Genomic DNA, 8,459 nt, shown 5'->3' on the forward strand with positions numbered 1-8,459 from the left:
TTTATTTTTTTAAAAAGTGAGTTCTGAATTCTCTCCCTTTCTTCATCTCTTTTCCCCTCCTTGAAAAGGCATTATACATGTGGAACATATTTCCATATTAGTCATGGTGTGAAAGAAAACAACCCTCTCTTGAAAGAAAAAAAAAAAAACCATGAATAGAAAAAGAAAGAAATTAAAAAATAATATGCTTCAATCTGCATTCAGACTCCATCAATTCTTTCTCTGGAGGTGGAAAGCATTTTTCATAAGTCCTTTGGAATTGTCTTGAATCATTGTATTACTGAAAATAGCTAAATCAACTGTGAACAGTTGATTATCATACAATATAAGCACCTGCCATCTTGCCAAACTTCAGATAATGCACTAGAGACACTTAGATTTAAAAAAAAAAAAAAAAACAACTTAAATCTGACAAAGTCAGACAAAAGATAATATCAACCCATAAAATGATTAAATAAAAGTATATAGGGCTCTGCAATCTAACTTTCTATTTTTTTTTTCACTCTGCTGGTAGCTCAAATAAGATAATATTTATAAAGAACTTATCATAAGGCCTGGTACATAGTAGGCACTATATAAATACATATTCCCTCCATTCCCAAAATGTAATGATGTTTTGTTAGTACTCAACCTTCTTAATCACTTCCTCCTTGATACTCTTGAATTTTTGACCAGTTCTCACTCTTCATTCTTTTTATTTTTCAACTGCATTTGATGTTGTTGATGACTCCCCCCTGCCCTTGTTGCTCCCCCCTTCCTTAGTTTCCATGACTTTATTATGTCTTGGTTCTCCTTCCATTTGTTTGATTACACCTTATTCTTATTTTATTTTTTATTTTTTGGCCTTTTCTTGCTCCTTCTATTCCCTCAGTCTGAGTGTCTCACAAAGTTGTTTTAAGCTCTCTTCCCATCACTCTGTTTTCATTCATAATGATTTCATTTCATCCCATAAGTTTAATTATTATCTCTTCACATATGATTCCCAAATCTAATATCTAGTATCTCATGGGATTTAATGCAATAGGCTTTCCACCTTTCCTCCCCTTCTTCCCAGTCCTCCTTTATCTAAACCTACCTCCTAGGGCTTCGATCAGCTGCTGGGGAGAGGGCTCTGGATAGTTCCTCAGGAGAGCATACAAGGACATCACCATCCCGGGAGTGCAGAATCCGCATTGAGTGCCGTGACCTTTGGCAATTCTCTCCTGGGTAGGCACAGGATGATAAGAGGAGAGCTAGAAGAGTGCTTAGAAATCATCTAATCCAGGAACCCCCTATGACCATCTTGTGATGATCCCTCATCCCCCATTGATAGTCAATACCTACATTCATAATTGAAGGAAATGCTAAATTTCAGTTAGAGTTTAATGAAAATAAAGAAGTAATTTTTTCCCCATCCACATTGAAATTCATAGATTCCCTGTAGGTTAAGAATGCTGAACTAGTCCCATTCCCTCATTTCATCAATGAAGCAGCCAATAATCAAAGGAATAACTTTCTAAAGTTCACACAGGTAGTAAGTTCAAGTGGCTAAGTCATGTGCTTCATATGGACCTGGAGTCCAGAGATCTGAGTTCAAGTTCAACCTTAGACACTTCCTAGCTGTGTGGCTCTAGGCAAATCACTCAATCCTGTTTTTTTCAGTTATAAAAAGGGATTAATAACCGCATCTTCCTTACAGGGGTGTTGTGAAGATCAAATGAGATAATATTTATAAAGAATACAGTGCCTGGCATATAGTAGTGCCACATAAATGTTTATCCCTTTCCCCTAGAAAGTTGATCAACTAGAATTTGGTCTAGTTAGTCTAGCCAATTCTGAATTTGAACCAAGACTCTCTCATTTCAAATCTAGAGCTTTCTCCCTAATGCCATGCAGATCTTGCCACTGATTTTTATTCAGAAACAACCCCAAAACCAAAAGCCCCTCACTCGATGTGTGGACTAAGCTTTTGGAATTGCCAACCCTGTCTGGTTGCCACTAACACTCTCACAAGATAGTGTTAAAAGATAAATAAATTATCTAATATGTTGGCAGACTATTTTAAAATAAATTGAACTTATGAAGGATGATGTTATCCATCTTCAAAGAAATAGTATAGTCTTACATAGATGCATATGAATATATATCTCTATATATGTGCATGATTATAGATATCTATGTGTCTATGTATATTTCTAGATATGTGTATGATTATAGACATTCATGTATCTATGCATGTTTCTACATATGTGCATGATTATAGATATCTATATATAATTATGTATATTTCTGCATATGCACATGATTATAGATATTTATGTATGTATATCTCTACACATGTAGATGATTATAGATATTGATATATCTATATATTTCTATACATGTATGATTATAGATGTTTGTGTAAATTTCTACATGTGTGCATTATTATAGATATCTATGTCTATTCTTACACACATGCATGATTATAGATATCTATGTATATATTTCTATATATGTATATGATTATAGATATCATATGCATATGTAGTTATATTTCTATATGTTATAGATATCTATGTATCTATCTATATTTCTATATACATGTATTATTATGTATGTGTGTATATTTATATATATGTATATATGTGTATATGTATATCTGTATTTAACTGTAGCCTTCTTGGGGGAAGAGTAAGGAGGAAAGGGGGAGGAAGAATAAAGTAAAAAGTGCACAGCAGAGGACAACAGAAAACCTACAAGAAAACAAAGAAAAGATGCACAGCTCTGAGCACATTGTGTTGTATTCATTATATAGACTTTCTTGAAATGGAAATTTATTGCTTTATATTTTGAATCCTTTCTTATCTTCTGCTGTGCACTTGGCAATGTTTTCTTTTCCTATTTTGTCTTTGTTTTAAATAAATTTGTAAAAAACTGTCTCATTTCTATATATATCTTTTTATGAAGTGAGCCAAATACTGGGAAAATGACTTCTCTTCAAAGTCCCCAATGCTTTGTTGAAGTCAGGAACAGAATCTACCCTTAAAGTACAAAGATAAGTGGAATTAAACATGGCTTTTTACTCTAGGATTTGGAAAAGTATTAAATCAAGTTTGCTATTTCTATACTAGACATAAATAGAAATGGTATACATCTGTAGTATTTAATAATTTTATTTCATTTTATTTAGAATTTTCATAAAGATTATAATCTAGAACACGTTCCCCGCCCCTCATAGGGATTTCACATTGAGTTCTTATTACAATGCATATTTCTTCAATTAATCTGTGCATGTGAATTACTCCCTTCTCCACCTCCCCCTGGTTTGGATTGTAAGCTTCAGAAAGAGCAAAAACTTGGTTTTACCAAAACTTTTTACCTCCCACTATTGTCTGCCGAGACCATAGGATTCTGCCAATAGTAAATGCTCAATAAATGGTAAGTTGAATTAAATTGTCCCAATCCAGTATTCCACCTTTTGAAATTAATTTTGGATTTTGTCATATAAACTTAGGAATTTACTCAGCACAGTGCCTAACAATATTCCACAGAAGTAGAACAAGAATAAGAAAGAGGAATATCATAATTTCAGAGAAATTTGTCACCTCCTTTTCTCGGTCTTCAATTGATCCCTTCTAAGACATAGCCAGGTAGTCAATGGAAATCAAAATTTCCACTTACATAATTTGATCAGATAGCATGATAAGTATAGGGATATATGATGGAAAAAAGTTCTTTAAAATGACAGAGGCAGAGTAGTGGGTGGAAAGTACACTAGATGAGAAGGCAACAAGGTACTTTAGACTCTATTTTGGAACCTAGACAGGCTGCTTCCCCTTGCTGTTGAGCTCAGCATTTGTAAAATAAGAGGGTTGAAATAGATAATCAATAAGGTCAACAATTTCTGGTTTCATGAGAAAAAGCTAAGGGGCTGTTACCTGAATGGGATGAATCCTGGTTCTGGTACTACCAATACCTTCCACTGTGGTGACTGCGGTTCCATGAAGTGAGCAGATGGGGATCAGACAAGCAGTAACTGCACAATGTCTTCATATTTGATAAACAAGTAAAATCAAGGTCAGTAATACAATAATATTTGGTGACACTATTTGGGGGGAAAGAGTGAATAGTGGAAAATCTTCATTATTCATAAGTCCCAAGAGGGGGTACCTTTTAAGGGTTTGGAATCTTTAAATGTTTTTTGAGAAAGAAGTCTGCTGGCTTTGGAATGGTTATAAAGATCAGTAACCCCTAGGGTGAAGCTGGAATGGTTCTGACCCCTTGTGAGTTTGTGGGAGAAGCAGGTACCAATGATGGTACCTGGAGTGGAGAAACATTGAACCCTGGGATATCTTGTAGGCTATCTGTAATGGAGGATGGAATTAGGGGAACTATCAGAGGCAGATGCTGGGGAAATTCTTCCCAGGATGAAGAAGGATGACTCTGGGTCAGGAAAGAGATCATTTGTTAGCTTCGGATCATAGCTAATTATTTATTAACTGGTTACTTCTACCTCTTGAAAGAGTCCAAGAAGTGTCAATGCCCTTTAAGTTTTGACAACCATAGGGGAATCCTTGATTGCTTTACTTATGACACTCATGATATAATTGAAAGAATGACTTCTGAGTCAGGATACTTATTTTTGTATTTGAATCCTGGCTCTGACAGGTCACTGCCTCAGTTTCTGTATCTATAAAATTATACTAAGCCACAGAGCTGTTGTGTGGAAAATGCTTTGTAAACTGAAAAAAAAAAAAAAAGATTTTAGATAGACAATAGCAGACGCAGAATCTGGATATAAGAGTAGTTAGTGGCAAGTGGTAAGCACTTGTGAGTGTGTAGAGAGATGTCAGAGGTCTGAAAATAAGACCTCTGGGAATGCTTTGTTGGAGAATTAGAGGATAACACGGACTACTTCAAAGGGAGTAGGACAGCTAATTGAGGGAAGAGGGACTTACAGGGGAAGTAGGTAAGTTGTTGGGAACTTGTTAAAATGACCCTTGCATTCCTAACAACAGTTTTGCTTGGAATCAGGACTGGTCATAGAGGAACAAGGGATAGAGATATCTAATTGCAATTCTACCATTGTCCTTCACCTTCCTTGTCGCAATCATGTCTGGGGAGCCTTTGGTAAGGTACCTAGAGAGAGGAGACTAGTAGTAATCATAATCAGATGATTCTGATTTGTGGATTGTGATATTTAGGACCCAAGGGTAATGTTAGGAATTGTATTAATTAATGTTTTCCCTGAGAATGTTTCCCATTAACTTCAAGCCAGTTGTTTTTCAGATCTTTAGGAAGGATACCTTATTTTCTTGGAAATGGGGTCATACTTTGATATCATCACTGTACAGGCCCCACAGCCGCCGCCTCCACAAGCATATTTGGTTCCTGTGAGACGGACTAGGCAGGCAGAGTCAAGGAAAAGGTTTGATTTCTCACATTTTGTCCCTATTATAGAACATCATGGTGTAATAGATAGAGAATTAGGAAAACCTGAGTCCACTTACTGCTGTTTATATACACAGTAAGGTCACTTAAATTAAGGGAATTCAATCATCAGTCTGGTCTTGAAGAATGTCTCCCAGGGCCAATGGTCTGTCATTTTCTGGACCAACCTTTCCTCTTCCTCTGTCCCCTCCCCACTGCACTCCCCATATATACACCCTCCCTTCTTCCCTGCCTCTGGTGGATGGATGCGGGAACTCTGTCTTCCCAGAAATCAGGCGGAGTCAGGATCACCAAAAATCTTTATTCTTGGTCTTTTGGGGTCGCCGTCAGGGGATTAAATTTAGCAATCTCCATACCACCTTCCTCTCCCTCCACCGCCAGGAGAATGCCTCAATTTCTTCTTCCTACTCCACCCACACACATCACTTCCCCTTCTTTGTCCCACCAATCAAGTCATCACAGAACAGCTGGGGAGAGTCAACCTTCAAACATGTTAATAGAGAATTGTCCAATTGGCAATTAGTCTCACGTGCTCCATTATCCAATTGCATTTGCTCAGTTCTAGCCCTTTACAGATGGACCTGAGCTGAATCCAGCAAATCAGTCCTGGAACTCAAATCATTTGTGAAAATACTTGAGGTTTTTATGCCTCCTAACATTTATTCTTTCTCCATTATCTCTTTCATCAGTCAGTCAGTCAACAAACACTTGTGATATATATGCAAACACTGGGATATAAAGAAAAGCAAAAACATTCAAGTAGCTCACACTCTAATGGGAGAGACAACACTTAAGTAACTATTCACACATAGAGTTATATACATGTAACATACAGGCATGCATAAGTACATATGTATACACAAATCTTATATAGACATTTGTATACATACACACATGTGTGTGTATGTGTGTGTGTGTATGTATATATATGGAGGAAAACTTAAAAACCTATGAGCTGTGAGTTTGAAGGAAATATCTTCCCCTCAAATGTAGTTTAGAAGTCAAAGAAATATAACCTGAAAGGATGTGTAAAATAAAGACGGACTCTCAGTCTGATTCTACCTCAAAGGGAGATTGCTACTATTTTAGGCCTTCAGGACACATGGACATTCTGATGATCTGATGATATTAATTTTAGGGAAACACCCCTATCTGGAACAGTCTGATCTTGGACACACCAGAGAGGCTCCCTTTGCCATCTGTTCTATAGCTGTGTAGAATTCTATATATGTATGTGTGTCCTTGGCTGAGTTGTCAGCCACCTGGCACTTGGCCAGCAGCTGATGGTAATTAGGCTTTTACCTTATAGCCTTTCCTCTTGATTTATTGACCTTCAGTCAAATGGACTTATGTAGGAGGAATTCCTCTTTGGGAACTCGATTGGATCTCTGGGATGGGGAATTCTCCAATACAATATCTCACACAATATGTGTGTCTGTCTATCTATCTATCTTTCAATATTTGCATATACATGTATATGTATATACACAGATCTATCTATAATGCTATATTTGTCTATACATGTATGTAAATACACAGATCTATCTAGCTAAGTGCTTTTACATATATATATATATATATACACTAGATAATGGGAATCATGGAAGGGAGTTAATGTAAGATGTCTGCAAAAGTATGAGAAAGACATGTTGCAAAGTCAAAATTTAAAAGCCAAACTTAGGGTTTATAGTTGATCACATGATTCATACTGATGAGGTCCTAAGAAACTAGATGGGGTTGACAGAGAAAGGCTGAAATACTGATAAAATTATTCCCTGACGCAAGCAGGGAAGGGCATTGATGGGGATCAGTTTAACCTTATATACCACCCTCTGTGGATGTTTTTGTAGCCTTACTTTGCTGTGTCCAGGCAGAAATCCAAGTTAGGTCAAACCTCCGAGGTTAAATTTCCCCTCTAATTCTGTCCGTGACCCATGCCATCTTTGCTGAATCCCTTTTGGAGTCCGCACTCCATAGCATTCTGCCTCATGGTGTCTTGCTCCTTTCCTTATTCCCACCATGTTTCCCCGTGTCTTTCCTCTAATTCCCCCACCATTCCTCATCATGTCTTTCTCCTTCTAATAGCTAACTAACTCTTTTAGAGTGCTAAGCTTCTCTGTGGATTTAGTCTGTCAGTTAAGGACATTTTCCCACATCAAGGAGTAGCTTTCTCCTGGCTAATTGTGAGTTCTAGTAGGGAACTTGTCTTTTCCACTGTTCATTGTTAAAGTCATTTTCCTGTCTAACTGTATGCTCTCCCAACTCTATTTCATATTTACCACTCCTGGTGTCTATTGTACCTTTTCATTTTCTCTATAACCTCTTCTCCTAATTAAACTTACCTTTTGCCAAAGAGAATGGCCATTGTGAATTCTTCACATGATCAAACCCTGATATTTGATGCCTTTGTTAATATTGATATTTGGTGTGTGAACCTGGGCAAGTCACTTAACCTCAGCCTCAAAAAAAAAAATATTGATATTTGGTGTGCTGAACCTCAAACACATCATGTAGAACTAGGAATTGCTACCTTGAACATATTAATAGGAGCTATTAGTTTACCGAGAAATGGGTTAGAGTGTTATGGACTTAGGAAGCTGAGTGAAGGATGAGCTAAGGGCGTTTAACAGCCTGTAGCCCATGGGCACTAGCCAGCCACATCCTCCTCTTAGAAAAGGAGCTGGTCTTGGCTCTTTATTCTGTCCTTTGTAGCCATTGGATTATAGGCAAGGAATTTTGCTCTAAGTTAAACTCTATGAGTGAGAAACTACAATTATCCTTTCCACATTTTGGTTTTGCTATATCATGGGTTAGCATAAGAAATTAAATGGAAATTTTTTGGGAGTTTTGCTGAAGTTGCAGACAACATGCAAAGAACAACAAACAACACTCACACAAAATAGAAATTCAGAAATGCATAAAATGTATGTATAGTATTATCAAATATCAGCATATTTTATTTTTTTAATGTCATAATAATTCAGACTCCTTCTCTGGTATAAAGGGAGGGCCAAAATTTTTTACATGGATTTTTCAGATCTTAGGGA

The sequence above is a fragment of the Sminthopsis crassicaudata genome, chromosome 3 (assembly GCF_048593235.1).
Source record: "Sminthopsis crassicaudata isolate SCR6 chromosome 3, ASM4859323v1, whole genome shotgun sequence".
NCBI classification, from domain to species: Eukaryota; Metazoa; Chordata; class Mammalia; order Dasyuromorphia; family Dasyuridae; genus Sminthopsis; species Sminthopsis crassicaudata.